General features: G+C 54.9%; 3 long non-coding RNA genes across 3 annotated transcripts; all 3 read left to right on the top strand.

Moving 5' to 3' along the window:
• The first annotated feature begins 6,347 nt into the window (after nt 1–6,347).
• Nucleotides 6,348–7,371, top strand: LOC309685389. Its single transcript, XR_014270444.1, has 3 exons — nt 6,348–6,814; nt 7,022–7,183; nt 7,268–7,371. It is a non-coding gene; the product is annotated as an uncharacterized lncRNA (long non-coding RNA).
• A 506-nt stretch (nt 7,372–7,877) lies between these two features.
• Nucleotides 7,878–8,484, top strand: LOC309685388. The gene is made up of 3 exons (XR_014270443.1): nt 7,878–7,929; nt 8,156–8,273; nt 8,401–8,484. It is a non-coding gene; the product is annotated as an uncharacterized lncRNA (long non-coding RNA).
• Nucleotides 8,485–8,531: 47 nt separating this feature from the next.
• LOC309685393 lies at nt 8,532–9,555 on the top strand. Its single transcript, XR_014270446.1, has 3 exons — nt 8,532–8,546; nt 9,107–9,198; nt 9,283–9,555. It is a non-coding gene; the product is annotated as an uncharacterized lncRNA (long non-coding RNA).
• The last annotated feature ends 8,450 nt before the right edge of the window (nt 9,556–18,005 follow it).

Raw genomic sequence — 18,005 nt, 5'->3', positions numbered from 1 at the left:
TCTCTGCTCTGTCCCTCTCCCCTATGTATTCTCCCCCCCCCCTCTAATCTCTCGCCCCTCTCCACCCACCCCACCCCACCCCACCCCACCGCCCCATCCCACCCCTCTCCCCGCTCTCCCCCTCCCTCCCGCCCCTCCTCCCGGCCCCACCGGGGCTCCGGGGCCTGGCCCTGGGCCGGGGCAGCCCCGGGGAGGCGGCCATGGCTGCTGCGGGGGGCGGGGGCGGTGTCCCGCAGGGCCCGAGGGCGGGAAGGTGCGCGCGGGGCATGCTGGGAGCAGGCGCGCCCCGGGGCATGCCGGGAGCTGTAGTCCCGGTGCACGGGGCTGCCCGGCGGCCATGTTCCTGCCCGGGGCACTCCGGCAGCTGCCGTGGCCCCGCAGGCTGAGGGGAGGGCTGGGGCCGCCCCGAACCGCCCGCAGCGATGGGGTCCCGCTCAGCCAGAGCCGGGCAGAGGCAGCGGGCCCCCCGACCCCCTGAGCCCCCCTCAGCCGCCCCGGCCCCGCTCGCCCCCTGCAGCCGTCCCGGCCCCAGCGCCTCCCCCGAGGGCTGTCCCGCAGCCCCAGGCCGCCCCACGGCCTGGCCTGGCAGCAGCCAGCTGGGCCTCGGGCGCGCTCCATCCCCGGTAACGCAGTGCTGTCAGCGCCCGCGCGGGGAAGGAGCGGTGTCTGCAGCAGCTCCTGCAGCAGGAGGGGCTCCAGCCCGGGGCCGGCTGAGGGGATCGCCGTTCTCTCCCTCTCCCAGAGGCCGCGCTGAGGGCTCGGTTGTCCGTCCCTCCCCCTGGGATGTTGGTGGCTGCCTCTGGCTCCGGCTAAAGTTGATCAGAAAAGGTGAAGCTGCTGGAGAAGGACACAAAGGGGATGGAGCTGGAAGCTGCCCCCAGCTGCAGACAAGAGACAGCCGCCCTCTCCAGGTGAGGAAGGGTCCCTGTGAGTGGTCCTCAGCAGACCTGATCGCAACATGCACCGTGGGGTCCATATCCGTAACCAAAAGTATGGTACGGCCACATAGTGTGAGTGTGCATGTGCGAGGCTGTGTCTCTGGAAAGCTTCGTGTTGTAAGAGCTGAGAGAGGCAGAGAGAAGCGCCTGAACTGTCAAATTCTGCTGGTAGCACCAAGAGCAGGAACTGCGTTGAGTCCTGTGCCCCTGGGGCTGTGTCGCCCCTCTGCCGCGTCCGGGTCCCTCCCTGTGGCTGTGCCCCCCGGCCTTTCCCTCGCTGGTGTCACATTTTTGCTTCCCTGTACCTCTCTTCATCTGGCGATTCTTGTATCCTGCTGCCTGCCCCTGCTCTAGTCTCCGGCCCCTCTCTTTCTTTGGCATGCTACCTGTCACTTTTTTTTTCTTGTTCCTTCTCTGTCCTGCTCCCTGCTCCTCTTTTTCTCTTTTTTTGTCTCTGTCCTGAAGCACATTGATGTTTTTTTCATTCTCTGCCTCTTTGTCCTGCTCTGCATCCCTCTGTTTTTCACAGTCTCTCTGGCCTCTTCCCTGTCCTGCTTTTTCTCTCTCATCCTGTATGTCTCCCTGTACCCATCCTCCTTTTTGTCTTGCTCCTTCCTTATCATCATAGAATCACAGACCGGTTTAGGTCAGAAGGGACCTTGAAGATCATCCAGTTCCACCCCCTCCGCCCTGGGCAGGGACACCTCCCACCAGACCAGGTTGCTCCACCTGTCCAACCTGGCCTTGAACACCTCCGGGGATGGGGCCTCCACAACTTCCCTGGGCAGCCTCATCACCCTCAGAGTGAAAAACTTCTTCCTAATATCTAATCTAAATCTACCCTCTTCCGGTTTGAAACCATTCCCCCTCATCCTATCACTACATGCCCTTGTAAAAAGTCCCTCCCAGCTCTCCTGTAGGGTCCCTTTAGGGACTGGAAGGGGCTCTAAGGTCTCCCTGGAGCCCATCAGATCCCATGGACTTGTGCACCTTCAGGTGGTCTCAGACTTGATCTTCACCTACAGTGGGTAGTTCTTCATTTTCCCAGTCCTTGCCTTTGCCTTCTGCCTCACGGGTAGTGTGGCTGCAGTCTTTGCCAGTGAAGACTGAGGCAAAAGTCCAGTGGAGCAGGTTGCTCACACGCAGCCCGCTGTGACTTTCAGTGCTGCTGGGCCTGTGGGGATGGTTCGGGGGACAAAGGATCAAACCTGAATGACCTCCCTGAAATCCAGCTGTCCGCTAGCCTTGGTTCACGTGGAGCCGGGAGGTGGTCCTGCAAACCACCAATCCAGGACACAGAAAGCTTTTAGCGACTGTGGCTATTTGGGAATAGATTGTGCTAAAGCTGAAAAGGAATTTGAGCTCTTGCTCATGGCCAAAGGAGGATGGTGGCCTCAGATGGCGGCTGGGGCTTGGGGCTTGCATTGCCTATGATCAGCCATCCCCACAGCCTGACAGAGGAAAGACTTTCCCAGGGAAGAGGCACCTGCGAGTTGTAGAGATGGAGGAAAACGTCAGCATGGTTTTGTAAGTAGGTGGAAGGTTCTGGATGAGGGAAGAATTCTGCATCTTCCATAGCATAGCAGGGGTAACTGCCTGTGCAACAAGTTTTTTTCTTTGTTTACTTTTTCCTGGAAGAGTCTTACGTTGGTACCCATCAGACAAAGTGGCTCATTGAATGGGAATGATACAGGGAAAATTACTTGGCTATTAGAAGCCCCATTGCTCTGGAAGTTGTTGGTTGTTTTTTTCTAGTGCTTTCTGTTTTTTGGAAGGGGGTGAGGGGAAGGGCTAGAATAATTTAGCTTCATACCTCCTAAAACATGCATTGTGGCAGTCCAGGTAGAACACGCCTTTCTCATGTACCTTTTCTTTTTCTGAATGTGGCGAATTCAATCTGCTGATCAAAAGCCCACTGAGTTCATTGGAGCCCTTGGATTTTTATCCTTTGGCTCAAGCGCTAAATGCAACCTCCTGTCAATTCTGTTAGCACAACTAATGCAGGTAATCTGCTACCTACTATCGAATAATCTCGGCTACCTACTGTCTAACGATCTATGCAAGAATACAACCCAATCCGATGTTCCACGTAACATCAGAACTATGAAGAGACGTGATGTTCAAATGAAAAATGAGACAGTTTGTACACCTTTTAATAGCTTGAATGAATAAAAAGGGGAAGCACTGTATAGATAATAAAAAAATCACATGGATTTTTCCCCTAAATTTCTGAACCTTCTGTGACAAGTCATGCCACATCAAGGTGCATGTCTGCAACCCCCTGCGCTGCACGATGTGGGTCCTGTTGGCATTCAGTGATGTGGAGGACGGGGCAGCGCCCCCTCAGACAGCTTGCAGGTGGCACAAAACCGGGAGGAGAGGCTCATGCACTGGAGGGTGGTGCTGCCAAGCAGAGGGGGCTTGACAGGCTGGAGAAAGGGGCTGGCAGGAACCTGGTACAGTTCAACAAGGGGAAGAGCCAAGTCCTGCACCCGGGGAGGAACGAGCCCTTGCACCAGTATATGCTTGGGGAAACCCAGCTGGACACCTGGGCTCACAGCGGACCCCGTGCTGACCGATTTGGAGCCCGCAAAGTGCCCTCAGGGCCAGGAAGGTGAACTGTGTCCTGGGCTGCAATAGGCAAAGCCGTAGCAGCAGGTGGAGGGAGGTGATGCTTACCTTCTGCTGCGTCCACCCCTGGGCTCCCCAGTGCCAGACAGACATGGCCCTACTGGAGAGAACCCCCAGCCCAGCTCTGCCCCCAGCTCCCCCCCCCGAGTTTCAGTTGGGGTCGGAACGTTGGTCTGTTGGAGCCAACAGCCACCAGTGCGGCAGGACGGAGCTGTGCTGGTGCAGAGCGGCGTTTGGAGGAGGCAGGGTCTGGCCGAGCAGCGCTGCCCAGGCACCACCACTGGCACCGGTTTCCCAGCCACGCTCCTGCACACTGGCCCACGTCCTTGGTGTCAGCCAGCGCTGCACACCGTGACGGTCCTCCTGGCCTGGGCGGGATGGGCCAGGCCAACTGCTGCTGCAGGCCCAGGTGGGCTCCCCTACAGAGGAGGGACACGGGGGCACAGCGGGGCCCCTCAGCGCTCATGCCCCCCACTCTCTGCTCTGCAGGGAGGCTCTCACTGACGTTGAGCCGGTGCTGAGCACGGGCGTGCAGCTGACCCGGGGCCGCAAGAGGAATGAGAGGCGCCTGCTCCTCCTGCAGGAGGAACTGGTGATCGCCAAGCGGCAGTAAGCCCCTGAGACCCCGGCTGCCTTTGCCCCATCCCCGGCCCTGGGACCAGGGCACGGACACCCTGCCACCAGCCCCAGGCCCTGTGGTGTCCAACCCAAGGGCAGGTGGAGACAGGGCTTTGGCCAGGGCCTGAGGAGGCCACCTCCAGCTCACTGCCTGCCTCTTCTCTCAGCAGACATGGCACCAGCGTGCGCCCGCAGCTCCGCCTGGCCCTGGACCAGCTGTGGGTGCTGAGCAGGAGGATGGACGCAGGAGGGGAGGAAGAAGAAGACGAGGATGGCAGCAGCGAGGGCAGCAACTCCCTCATCCTTGTCTGGCCCACAGGCTACTGCCTTGCCACTTTCAAGTAAGTCATGATGCCACATCCCACGGGCTGGGCAGTGCAGGGCGGTGCTGGCCCCCATCATCTCTGGGGTCTGGCAGCTGCAGTCAGGGCTGGCAAGAAGCAGGAGAGGATCCCTACCATGCCCACGCCATCCTGTGAAGGGCCTCTGGTTGCCATGCAGACCCTGGGCGGGGAGCAGGCAGTACACCGGCAGGGAGGGAGGGAGGCCGGGTTGGCTGAGGGGTGGGCCTGCAGGCAGCTGGAAGGAGAGGGGTGGGGGCGTTTCTGTGTCCTGCATCCCCTGGTCACCTTTTGGTCACCTTTTGGTCACCAGAAGGGAAGGCCAAAAGCAGCTGCTCTGGCATGACAGAGGGAGCCAGGGCTTTGGCAGCGCCTCTGTCCTGCCCCACGGGGCTTCATCCTGCCACTGTGTCCCTCCCCACAGGGCAGGGCTGTGCAGGTGCCCGCTCTGCCCACGGGCTGGGGGGCAGTGGGGCCTGACGCTGTTTCTCCTCTCTTTCTGCAGCTCATGCGTGGTGAAGGAGCTGTGGGTGGACACGCTGCTGGGGTAAGCTGAGGGGATGCTCCAGGTGCATCCGTACAGGGGAACACAGCTCTGCATGGCTATGGGCAGCTCTTGGGCAGACGAGGGATGAGCGGGAATGGAAAGCCTCTTCTTCCTCTGTTTACAGCAAGGAGGAGAAGAGGGAGAAGTAGGGTGGAGTGCTTGGCAGGCAGGAGCTCTGCAGGCAGCTCTGTTCTCTGCTTGGCGCTGGGGTGGTACCCAGGGAGGGTCAGGATCCCTTTCACTGGAGAGAGAAGAGGTGGCTTGGGGCTCAGTCTTTCTCTCTCTTCTGCTGCATAGGCCACCAGGTGGAGTGAAGAGAGCCCGGGTGACGCGACTGCCCTCCCTCAAACTCCTAGAGAAGCAGCTGTGCAACTGCCATGCTGTGAGTGTCTCTCTCATCTCAGCTCTGTCCCCTGAGCGCTGCTCCTCCAGCCGAGCAGCAGAGGCATCGCTTCTCACCTTCTTCCACTCCTTCTCTCTTGCCCAGTGGAGGACATTAAGCACCAGGAGCCTGGAGACCCTGATCGAGGGCCAGGCAAAGGTGAGAGTGGCTGCCTTTCACCCGCCTCTCGCTGTGCTGGAGTGGCAGGCATCTCTGGCGAGTGGGGTGAGCTTCTGCGGGAGGGTCCCAAGGTACCACCTGGGGAGCTGAGAGGGTTGGCGAGCCACCAGGAACGCTGGCATGTCCTTGCTGGCGACGCTGGGAGGAAACCTGCTGCACAGGGCAGAGAGTCTGTCAGGGCTGACGGTCCCAGCTCTGCCACGCTCAGGCTGCTGGTGCCAGGTGGCAGCTCGCTGGTGGCCCTTTCTGCTGCAGGGCTGCTCTCTAAGCACAGCCTGGTTCTTGCAGGATGATCTCAAGCAAGGGCCTCTGCCAGTCCCTTCTGGCAAAGAAGGAGGATGTTGCCACTCGGAAGGTGAGTTTTTGAAAAAAAGGTGGGGAAAGGCACCTTTGCTCCTGCAACCAGCACTTCTGCAGAAGATGGGATGCTGCTGCAGCTGCCCTTCGCCTTGAGCAAGTCGGTCCCCATCGCTGTAGAGCAGGAGAGAGCTGAGCCCTTGAGGTCCCTTCGCTCCCACCTGACATTTGTCCCTTGCGTGCAGGGCAGCGTGCTCGAGGTGATGCCTGCCTCTGCTCCATCCCGAGAGCCAGGCAGATGGCTCTCTGCCCCTCGGCTGGAGTCAGCGGGAGCTCTGCTCACTTGTCCCCTGAGTGTCGCCATGCAGGTTTGGCCCCCCAAGGAAGGATGTCACCTGGATGAGGAAGGACACTCGCTGGGCAGCGGCTGCTGAATGTGGTTCTCCAAGGAGACAGAGCCTCTGCTGCTGCGCAGAGCTGGGTGGAGGGCAGGGCGAGGGCTGGGCCAGGCTGTCCCGGTGGCACGCTGGCTGTCAGGAGCCTCCGAGCTGGAGCCGCTGAGCAGCAGAGGCGGTTCCAGCTGTTGGCTCCCTGCCCGTCCTGCTGCACCACTCATCACTGCGCTGCAGGCAGGGCAGGGCAGGGCAGGCTCCAAGAGTGCTGCTCCAGTGGTCTCCACTGAGGGGCTCTTGCTGTGTTTTCCTTTGTGGCAGGAGGGACCGGGAGGAGGAGGAGGAGAGGGCTGCCCTGGCCCTTTGCTTTGCGGCGGACCCCGCTCGCTGCCCAGGCTCCCGGGCAGGCAGACTGCCGCAGGGCACTCTTTGGACAGCCCCTTGCAGCCCTCTGCGGGGATGATGGCACGCTGCCCCAGCCCATCCAGGTAAGCCAGTCTGGACAGGGGGCCCCAGCCCTGTGTCCCGAGGAGCACCGAGGACGGGGCATTGGGCTCTTCACCCCTGGCTCATGCTTCTGGCCCCAGCCCCTTTGCAGGGGAGGCAGCCGGGTCTGGGGCAGAGCTCTGGCCACGGACACTGCTGTCAGAAGGCAGCTTTTCAGCCAAGCAACTGTTCTGCTGCGTCTCCTGCAGGAGCTCCTGAATATCCTGCACCAACAAGGACCGTCGACGGAGGGAATATTCCGGAGAGCTGCCAGTGGGACAGCAGTTCGGGAGCTGAAGGAGGCCCTCGACAGTGGCGCAGATGTCGACCTGGGCAGCCAGCCTGTGCTTTTGCTGGCCGTCATCTTGAAGGTGAGCGCTTCTGACCTGCAGCTGGAAGAGCTCCTGGCTGGCCTGGAGTGTTCAAAGACTCACCTGGAGCTCTTGGCACTGCAGGACTTCCTCCGAAGCATCCCCGCCAAGCTCCTCGTCGTTGACCTCTATGGGGACTGGATGCAAGCCATGGAGAAGCCAAGCAAGAAGGTGGAAGAGCTGAAAGCGTAAGTGTGGCCAGCAGCTTGCCTTTTGAGCAGCAACTGGTAGAGGCCTGGGACTTGCCTGCAAAGGGACAGGCTCCTTAAAAAGCCGTGTTTCCTGGCAGCCCAGTGTTGCTGGGGGGTGGAGTTGGGTTTTGGGGAAAAGCACACGGACAGGGAGCCTTCCCTTGCGTGGGCTTGGGGGAAATCAGGAGCTGGAGAGCAACGCCGTGCTTCCTTCCTGAAGCGCAGGAGCACTGACCGCTGGCTGAGAGCACCTGGAAAGCTGCAGAGCACAGCCGCTGGCTCCCACCTGCCTTGTGCAAGTTTTGGGGACAGCTGTGGGCAACATTGACTTTTTAAACATTGTGTTCCTGTTCCCTCAGGGTGGCCGGCAAGTTGCCTGCAGCAAATCTCCTCCTTCTCGAGCGGCTGCTGTCCCTTCTCCAGCATATTGGCCACAACGCATCCACCAGCAGGATGAGCTGCAGCAATCTGGCCATCTGCGTTGGGCCAAACCTGCTGAGCCCGCCCAACGAGGACCTGCTCCCACTGGAGGCCATGCTGGAGGTGTCTGAGAAGGTACGCTGTATTGACCAGCCAGCTGCAGCCTTCCTGGCCCATCAGAGCTTGGCTGTGCAGAGGTCCCTGGCTGCCCCCTTTCTCCAACAAGCGCTGGTGGGGTGGCTACCTGGAAGAGCAGCCCGCAGCGACAGCCTTCTGCGCAGAGGCAGGGGTCAGGAGTAGGAAAGGCTGCTCGACGTGTTTTCAGGCACCTGCGCTGAAACCAAGGCTGTCATGTGTGCAGGTGAAGACGCTGGTGGAGTTTCTGACTGAAAACTGCCATGAAATCTTTGGGACGAAGATGGCTGGCCTTTCCAGTCCCTCAGCTGAGGAGGTGCCAGCACCCGTGGGCAGACCCACAGGTATGAGGAGGCCCTGAGGGTTGTCACAGCCTGAGCAGGCAGCTGGTGTAGGGCTTCGGGTGGGTTTTGCTTTAGCTGTTGCTCACTTCCAACAAGTCACTTTGCTGCACCTGCTTTTGCTCTCCAGAGCTGCCTTTGGAAGAGCAACATGGCCGTGGAGGCAAAGCAGATGTGGAGCACCAGGCAAAAGCCTTCCTTGACACACCGCCCTCTCTGCTTGTCCTCCAGAAAGCAGCAGGGGCAGACACAGCGGTGGGATCAGAAACAGCAGAGGTATGGCAGCTCCGCAACCGCTGAGACAACCTGTCTCGTGTGGAAGGTAGTTCCTGAGGAGTCCAAGTAGCTGCTGTGCCTCTTCCTGGCATTCCATCTCACGTCGCTTTGTGTGGGTTTATTTATCCCCCGAATGATACACTGTAATTAAAAGAGGAAAGGTTGTTTCTCAAAAGGGTTAGGCATCAAAGGAAACACCTACAGAAAGACACATTTCCAAAGCAAGGCCTCCCACCACAGGAGGTGGGATTGCACCAAAGGGGTATCCGCAGAGCTCTGTCTTGGGAGGGCAGAAGAAACCCCGGCAGAATGACGTGGGCAAGCCTTTTCTTGGCGTGAGAGGGACCGCGGGCTCCCCGCTGAGTGGCCCCCACAAACGAACTGAGTGTCACACACCCGCGTGAACACTGTGTTCCAAAGTGAGGCCCTTGGAAGAAAGGGCTGATGCAAACCAGCCGAAGGGATCTTCTCTGCAGGGCCAAGGGAGCCATTTGCCAAACAGTCACCTGCTACTCCAGGCCGTCCCAAGCCACCTGCTAACGCTGACATTCCTGTTTTAGGCACCCGTTGCTTTGCCTCCTATCACCCCAGAGACCACGGTAGACTCCCCGGTACGTGCAGAAGAACTAAAGAGCCTTTCAGAGGAAAAAAGGTAAAACGAGTCAGCTTTGGTTAAACCAAGAACTGGTTCCGGTTGATCCTGGCTTTACCTGTCTAATCACACTGGGATGGAAAGGTTTGCAGGCTCCTGCCAGGAAACTGAAAACCAAAGAAAAAGAAAGAGAAAGGAGGCCTGGGCAGAGGCGAGGGAATGCCAACGAGACAAAAAAAGAAGGAAGATAGGAAAAGATGGGGACTGGAAAAAAATCAGTCAGGTCTAGAAGGTGAAGAAGCCCAGGTGCGTACCAGGCTCTGCTGCCCATCTTTCACCACTCGGACACTGCTCTTGGTCAGCCGAACTCGCGGGCGAGGGACGGTGAGGGATAGTGCTGCGCAGGGCTTGGAAGTAACTCCCCAGGGGCTGCCCATGGAGCACTGCTGTGTTGCACAGGGCCACGGCGCATCTCTATACACTCGCGGGGCGCTCAGTGTGTTACCCATGGGGATAAGGCGCCAGAGCCCTCCCACAGTCACTGCCAGCAGTCGCTCTCTCTTCTGGGCTATAAACCATTCCTGGCCAGCTGTGTTCCCCAAGGAAAGGGGAACAGCGTCATGCCTCTTCTTCTTTCGTGGATTTATCGGTGCTTCTGACTTTGTCGTTGTAGGTGCAGATTTCCTGTTACTGCCTGAACCCCTGTGACTCCCGGGCTCCCACACTTGATACCCACAATAAAAGGATATTTTCTCTCTCCTGACTGTGTCTGCCGTACGATGTTCTGGACTAGGCAGATGTTTTGTGATGAATGGTATTGGAGGAGTTTGGGATCATCCCTTGTCCCAGAATCCTTTCCAGGGGGCATCAGGGCTTAGTTCAAAGGCTTTAGGAGTCTCACCAAAGCAGAGAATCACACAGAGTGGCTGAGGTTGTGGAGACTGTGTGAGACTTGTGGAGACTGGTCCAACCCCTCTGCTCAAGGAGCATCATCTAGATCCAGTAAAATATATCACCCCAAGATTAAAATACTGGTTTCTCATGTGCAGCTGGAATATCCTGTCTTCTAATTGGTGCCCCTTTCCTCTGGTCCTCTCAGTGCACACTCTTAAACAGAGCCTGGCTCCCTCTTCTTGTTTCCTTCTCAGCAGGTGTTTATACACATTGATAAGACACCCCACCCACCCCCAGCCCCAGTCTTCTCTTCTCCCAGCTGAGGAGTGCCAGCTCTCGCAGCCTCTCCTCACGTGGCAACGAGAAGGAGAATTTCCGCTGGTCCCCTTTTGGAAAATTTTGGAAGTCCTTCCTCTCCAGTATGAAATTTGAGACGTTAGTTTTCATCTCAGATACTTCATGAGCTATGTGGTTTCAGTTTGGTGTAGAAGTGCCAGAGCACATCATTAATGGGGTGTTAATTGGGCAGTTCTGGCCATGAAGCTCCTTGGAGCACTAAGCTGGACACCTGGAGGCTGCACCTGCGTGTCAGCCAGGCTGGATGCTCAGGGTGCAGCACAGCAGCGCGACCACCACTGCTCGAGCACGTGTGCACTGGCGACTTGCCCCTGAGCATCCTCGTGCCCTGAGGGTTTGGATCTCTCGGGTTGTCCTGACAAAATGTTATTGACAAAGGTATGAAGGTGGTGCAAGGAAGAGCTGTTGGGAGAATCTGCCACCATCCTTCTCCTGGTGGGAAGGTGTTGGCAGTGAGAGCTCTATAATGGGGGACATTGCTTATCGCTAGCGCAGCAACCGAGTGAGGAAGGTGCTCCCATTTACCACCTGTAGGATTTTGGTCCAAGGCATTACAAGGCTCCACTCTACATTATACCCCAACTTCTCCTCTTATTTGACATCACTTGTTCATATCAGATTCTCGAGTTCGTGTATTTCAGGTATCTTCGACAAATACCTGCATCTTACCCAGAGGAGACGGCACTGGAACAGTGTTGCAAACACAACATCCCATTGAAGTTCCATCTGAAAAAGTGCATGCCACAGCTCTCCAGTCTGTGTGGGCAATTACCCCACATCAGGGTATCAAACCCAGAGTAATATTGCTGAAGGAGCTGGAGCAACGCGATGTATCACTGGAAGGAGATGACACTGCTGCTTTTCTCCCCTGTCACAGGTTGGCTCCTCGGGCTTTGTAGTCTTGTGCTGTACCCTTGTGCCCTGGGTACAGCTCTGACACACCAACACGCAAATACTGAGATTTGGTCGGCCTTGACTGTCACTAACTCATCTGTTTTTTGTATCAAGGGAAGATGAGCAGCTGCAGATCTTTTGGTACCTTGTTTCCGTGGCATACCAACCCCAGCAGCTGTACTATAGAACTACACTGTGCTACATGATTTTGGTGATAATGTCTCTCATTGCTCTCTCTCCTGAGTAGGTAATGGCTGTTATCTGCCAATGAATATCACAAACCCAACTGATGGGGGACTGTTTCCTTCCTCGACGTCAGAAACGCTGCTTCGACTTTGAAGCAACATTTCCAACTTTGTCAGCTCCAGGAGAAGCGGTCTCTTGAGCGAGAGGGTGCAATGTGGGAAAGTAACAGAAGATTGGCGAGGAGGACTGTAAACACGCCCAAGTGACTTGCACCTGGGGTGAGGACAACACATCTATCACACTAATTGTTGTTCAACCTTGTGTGCTCACAAGTGGGATATCTGCACTTAGATAACGTAAAAAATCATTTCTCAGTGTGGACTCAAAAACGTTGCCTTGTTATTTTGTGTGGCAGTGTTTTGCTCTGTTATCAGGTCGTTTGTAATCTTTTAGTTATTTGTCACCTATGTAATGGCATCTCAAAAATCACAGAGGTCAGACCATCTCAGGATGGTGGGAGGCCACTGTTGACCATTGTGCATTGGGTTATGTTATGGGCCATTTAGCAAAGGAGGGGATGTCTCTTGAGAATTTGTATATACCAATGTCAGGAGCCTAGCATTCTTCCTCCCCAGGTGCAGGACCTTGCACTTGCTTTTGTTGAACCTCATTAGGTTCTTCTCTGCCCAGCTCTCCAGCCTGTCCAGGTCACGCTGGATGGCAGCACGGCCCTCTGGGGTGTCAGCCATCCCACCCAGTTTGGTATCATCAGCAAACTTGCTGAGGATACACTGTGCCCCCTCATCCAGGTCATTAATGAATCTATTAAACAAAATTGGACCGAGTATTGACCCCTGGGGGACACCGCTGGTTACAGGCCTCCAACTAGACTCTGTGCCGCTGACCACAACCCTCTGAGTTCTGTCCCACAGCCAACTCTCAGTCCACCTCACTGTCGCCTCATCTAGCCCATACTTCCTCAGCTGGCTAATTTGAGCAGAGCAATGAAGTTAGTCATAGGAGTACCAGAAAGGTAAGTGCTTGAACCGGTAAATAGCAAATAGCGAGTTCCCCCCAAATCGTGTGTGTGTCAAACCTGTCAAAGTTTTATTGCCAAATGTTGTTTGGCAGTACTTTCCAAGTGGCTCTTTTTGGTAAACATAACTTTTCAGGAGATTCAGGGTTGTGTGTGGCAAAACGCATGCCTCTGTCTGCGTGCCCCACTCCACAAACGTCCAGCAGCGGGGCTGTTGGTCCCCACTCTGGGTATTGCCACGGTGGTGCTGCGATATTGTCCTGGTTTGAGCGACTCGGGGCTAATTTCTCTTCTAATACTTGGGGAAGGTTGCACTTTTAGAAGACTCTAGTGTCTGAGCTTGTGAAAATATTTACTTTCTAGCCAGCTATGGTGTGTGGATTTCAAGGTCTCACTGTTTTCGAGCTAGCCAGGTGCAGGGATGAGGAGGAGCGAGACCCGGGCACTTGACCCAAGCTGGCCAACAGGATTATTTCATACCATCAGCATCACACTCGCTATAAATTAGAAAGTTCACTGGGAAGTTCTCTCTCTCCCTTGATGGCTGCCATCCTGAGAGCTGCGTATTCTGTATGGGTATCGGGATCAATATTGGTTCTTTAGCGCTTTGAAGGAGGCAGGTGGTGAAAGGCAGGAGGGGAAACCAGGGTGACCTGGAGGAGGGATACAGATCTCTCTTGGGTCCTGAAGAAAAGCAGCCTCTGCCTCCGCTTTGTGATGCGGGCTTCAAGGCAAAATGAGGAAACTGCCCTGGCGCAGGCTTTCCTGGGAAAATGCTGCCAGCGTTTGTGGGGAGGCCGAAGTCCAGGGCCAGCAGCTGTTGCCAAAGCGCAGGTGTTCTCCAGTGGGGCTGTAGCTTAGCCACAGGGCAGCCCTACAAGAGGCATTGCTGGGGCAGTGAGCTGGACAAGTCACTAGCTGGGCTTCTGTTGCAAGCCCTGGAGTGTTTGGGTGTTTAGTTTGGGGTCTGAGACCTGCTGTGGCTGGCAGCTCTCTGGGGGACTGTCGTTGTTGGGACGGACACGACACTGAACATCAAGTTGCAGCAATCCAATTTCTTCATTTAACAAGCAGTGCTTTTTTATATTCTTTTACCCAGGTGCTTATCTATGCATATATTCAGCATTCTACTTTTGCCCAATACGCTTTCACATCACACGCTGTTCGTGCTCTGGTCAAACCCAGGATGTTTGCCAACCCTTATCCTTTTACTTAGCTCTTCTCAGGACTCCCCAGTCTCTTCAAGGGTACACGGATATCTGCTCAAGGTTAATGTTAAACTTGCATTCTGATCCCTTGGACCAGCCGAGGTTTCCCACAATTCCCCCTTTTTGTATTTGTGCTACAAATGCTGCCCCCATCACCCGCTGCAGGGCCCTTTGCAGTAGGGAGATGAGACATGGCACCATCATTAGCACAACTACAATTATCAACAATATTATTAATCCTGCTTTGACCTTTGAAACCAGCCATCCCGAGAGTCCCCAGTTTTGCAAAAGGTGATCAAAAGAGAAGAACCCATCCTCTTCCTTTAACTTTTTCGTTCGTTCCATTAACTCTTGTATGCGTGCATGAATGGATTGAGAATGGTCCGATAAGTTCATGCAGCACATCCCATCAAAATCTTGACAACCATGACCTTGAGCCAGCAACAAAAAATCTATTGCAGCTCGATTCTGCAGTGTGGCATGTCTGACTGAGTCTACATCTAGTAGTAAACTACTTAAAGCTGAAGATGTAGCATTAGATTGCTTGGCCAGCCAACACCCAAGCTTGTTAAGCGTAGTGAGCGCTTTAGCTGATGCCACTCCGGGGGCTAAAAAGGATGCCGCGATTATTAGGTCTCACAGCAGCACTTTTGCTCCAGGACCCACCCGTTCCTGGGTCACAAGGGAACCAAAGTGCCGAAGAAGGGGTGGCACCACAGCAGGAGTATCATCAGCAAACTGCAAAAAGTTTAATACATATACAGCTTTAGTTAATCGTGCTTCAGGGGTTTCCCCTATCATTCCCCCTTTTTGTTTTTTGCAAAGGCGTTTTAGAGTCCCGTGTGCACACTCAACAATACTCTGACCCGTGGGTGAGTGGGGGATGCCTGTGACATGTGTCACGCCCCAGAGTTGTAAAAAACAAGCTACCTTAATTGCCTTGGCCGTTAATTTCTCTTGGCCAAGGGGCAACTGATCAGCCCACACCGGTTTTTCTGTTAGCCATTTTAGGGCTAAAGTGTGTTGAGAAACACCCTGCAATACAGTGGTCCCGACTAAAAATCCGTAGTTATGCGAACTCCCCATTGGCCTAAGCAGCCCCTTCCCCATAGGTTTAAAGGAGTTGAGGTCACATATGGCCGCACTGTAGCCCTTTGCCCTTCTGAGTTTACAATCACAATAGGGTTAGTGGACATATAACTGTTGACAACTCCTCTGAGTCCTGCCCCTCCCAAGGCATTGGAGGTTAATGGCCAAGCAACAGGCCACTCCCGTAAAGAGATGATCGTCACATCTGCTCCAGTGTCTAATAATCCAGTCAGTCGGATCTTCTTGGGGGTGGCATCGTTAAGTTCAAGAACACAATGCATTTGTGGGCGTTGATTAGATACTCTTTGCACCCAATAGACTTGTGGCTTTCCTGTAGAGCCAAAACCACCATTACCACATGTAACGTTCGTTCGTGGAACACAACTTTGAAATGGGATTAACTGAGCAAGTCGAGTTCCCTTCTCAATAGTCACAGGTGGTGTAGCTGTTGATACCATGGTACATATTTGTCCTGTGTAATCAGCATCAATCACTCCGACATGTACCATGAGGCCTTGTAAGGTGGTACTAGATCTTCCTATCAGTAAGGCACTTAAACCTTTGCCAGTTGGTCCCCAAGCGTCCAGGGGCACCTTGTGTACCTCTTTACTACAGGAAAAGCAGCAGGCTCGGCAATTTCAGTACTAGGAGACTCGGCATGAGAAAGTGAAACAGGTATTTTCTCTGACAAGTCCCATTCACCCAATTCCATCGCTTTTTGCTTCACCTCCTCCAAAATCGGACAGGGTTTTGGGGTTTAACCGTCACTTGAACTGGTGGTAAGTCCCAAGTTTGGGGATACTTTGAACAACAGAGAGGACCCCCTTGTTCTATTTGCGATTTTACATCAATTGGAGAAGGCCAAGGGGGAGGTGGGGCAGAAGGGACAGAAACTGGAGGAGAATTGCTCCAGTCAATCAAATTGCTTTCCTCCTCATTGTCCGATTCAGGGGGCAAAGGTGGATAAGGGAACAGTGGATTAGGAGGTTCACAAGGGATGGGCACCTCCTCCGGAGGGGTCTTTTGGACCTCTTCACTGCTTTTGATTTGGTCTCTAGGCAATACAAATCCCGATCAGTTAGCACCTTCACTTGCAGCTTGGTCGCGAGGTAATACCTATTTATATTGTTTATCTTTTGTGTTCATCGGGATCAGTCCTTTATTTTCCTGAGCAGCAATCTCCTGCCCCTTTAAATCATCAACACGAGGTTTAGAGACAAACGGCGCAGGGGCTGCGGATGGCTGTTCACAACCTCCTGCTAAATCTCTCTGCTCCCTAAAGTTCTTTAATGTCTCTAATAAAAGTCGCCACGTAGTTAACAACTCAACAGCCGTTTTTGAGCCGCACGTAGCTTCCTCAAATAAAGTCTGCCCTAGCTTTGTCCATTGCGTTATACTAAATGCTGTAAGCGACGTTACTTCTACTCCCTGTTCTTTTCCCCAAAATACCATTTTTCACAAAATCACTTCAGGGAGGATTACACCTTGCCATTTCAACATTCTAGCATTCTAGAATAGCATATATTCAGCATTCTACTTTTGCCCAATACGCTCTCCCATCACACGCTGTTCATGCTCTGGTCAGAGCCAGGATGTTTGCCAACCCTTATCTTTTTACTTAGTTCTTCTCAGGACTCCCCAGTCTCTTCAAGGGTACACGGATATCTGCTCAAGGTCAATGTTAAACTCGCATTCTGATCCCTTGGACCAGCCGAGGTTTCCCACAGGGGACAAGAGTCCCCTGGTCCATGGTGCTGCACTGCCTCAGCTAAGCAGCGTTGGGTTTTGTTTGCAGTACAACCTGTGCAAAGTGAGGAAGATCTTCGTGGGCACCAAAGGAATCCCTCATCCGGTCACCCACAATGCCCGCACCATCCGCTATCCAGACCCCCTCTTCAAGGTGAATGATACGGTCCAGACTGACCTGGAGACAGGCAAGATCACAGATTTCATCAAGTTTGACACAGGTGGGTCTTGCATCCCATGTGGCAGTTCCCCACTGTGGAGAGCAGTACAGGAGTTAAGTACAAATGCCAAACAGCTTTTCTCTAAAATAGTCTTGGGCAGTCTTGGGAAAGGGGTGGTTTCCCAAGAAACCACCTGGAGCAGGGTTTCCTCCCGTGTAGGAGGCGTTTGGCATAGGGACTTGGAGGGATTCCAAAAGCAAGCAGGCACCAGGTAAAAGCAATGAGCTGGTGGAGGGGTTGCTTGAGTCTTGGGACCAGAGAGAGCTCTTTGGCTCCTCGAAGTGTGCCAGTGTTCCTGTGGGACATGCAGGTGTCCCCAGGTGCTCTGGTGGCCGCTCCGTGGGCCAGTGTGGCCCTGTCGCTGCCCTTCTCCAGTGGTGCTCCTCAAGGAGCCAAGCGGAAGGCCTTCACCACGGCTCCTGGTGCCAGCTCTTCTCACACCTGTATTCCGTGCCAACTTGGGCCGTATTGGAGTGATCACCAACCAGGAGAGACACCCCAGGTCATTCGACGTGGTTCACGTGAAGGATGCCAATGGCAATAGCTTTGCTACCAGGCTCTCCAACATCTTCGTTATTGGCAAAGTAAGGCTGCGTGGGCACAAGGCGGGTGGGTGCTCTCCTAGCTCCCCAGGGCTCGGTGCTGGGGCCGGTTCTGTTTAATGTCTTTATCAACGATGTGGAGGAGGGGATCGAGTGCAGCCTCGCTAAGTTTGTAGAGGACACCAAGTTGGGTGAGAATGTTGATCTAGTGGTGGGTAGGAAGGCTCTACAGAGGGATCTGGACAGGCTGGCTGGCTGGGCTGCAGACAATGGTATGAGTTTCAACAAGGCCAAGTGTCAGGTCTTGCACTTGGGTGACAACCCCGTGCAGTGCTACGGGCTTGGGGAAGTGTGGCTGGAAAGCTGCCTGGCAGAAAGGGACCTGGGGGTGTTGGTCAATAGCCATCTTTCTCCTGAGATGGGCCAGGCACAGACAAGCATTGGGGGAAAATTGTCATCTTTTATTGGCCTCAGAAAGCCTCCATAGCCGAGCGGAGGCTGGCAGCACGATGTCCTCAGGGCAGATGAATGTCTGGGGCACTGTCCATGCACCCATCCTTCGGTTGCCTGGATGCTGTGCAGGCTCAGGGCCAGATGCCATCTCTGGGGACCCGCCTGGCACTGGCAGCAGGACACTACTGTTCTTTCTGTCCCGCTATGCAGGTACAGCGGAAAGCCCTGCGCAGAGCCCTGA

The sequence above is a fragment of the Vanellus vanellus genome (assembly GCF_965231255.1).
Source record: "Vanellus vanellus genome assembly, contig: HAP1_SCAFFOLD_29, whole genome shotgun sequence".
In the NCBI taxonomy this organism is placed as follows: Eukaryota; Metazoa; Chordata; class Aves; order Charadriiformes; family Charadriidae; genus Vanellus; species Vanellus vanellus.
The sequence above is the reverse complement of the archived record's forward strand: the minus strand, read 5'-3'. Positions and strand labels throughout refer to the sequence as shown.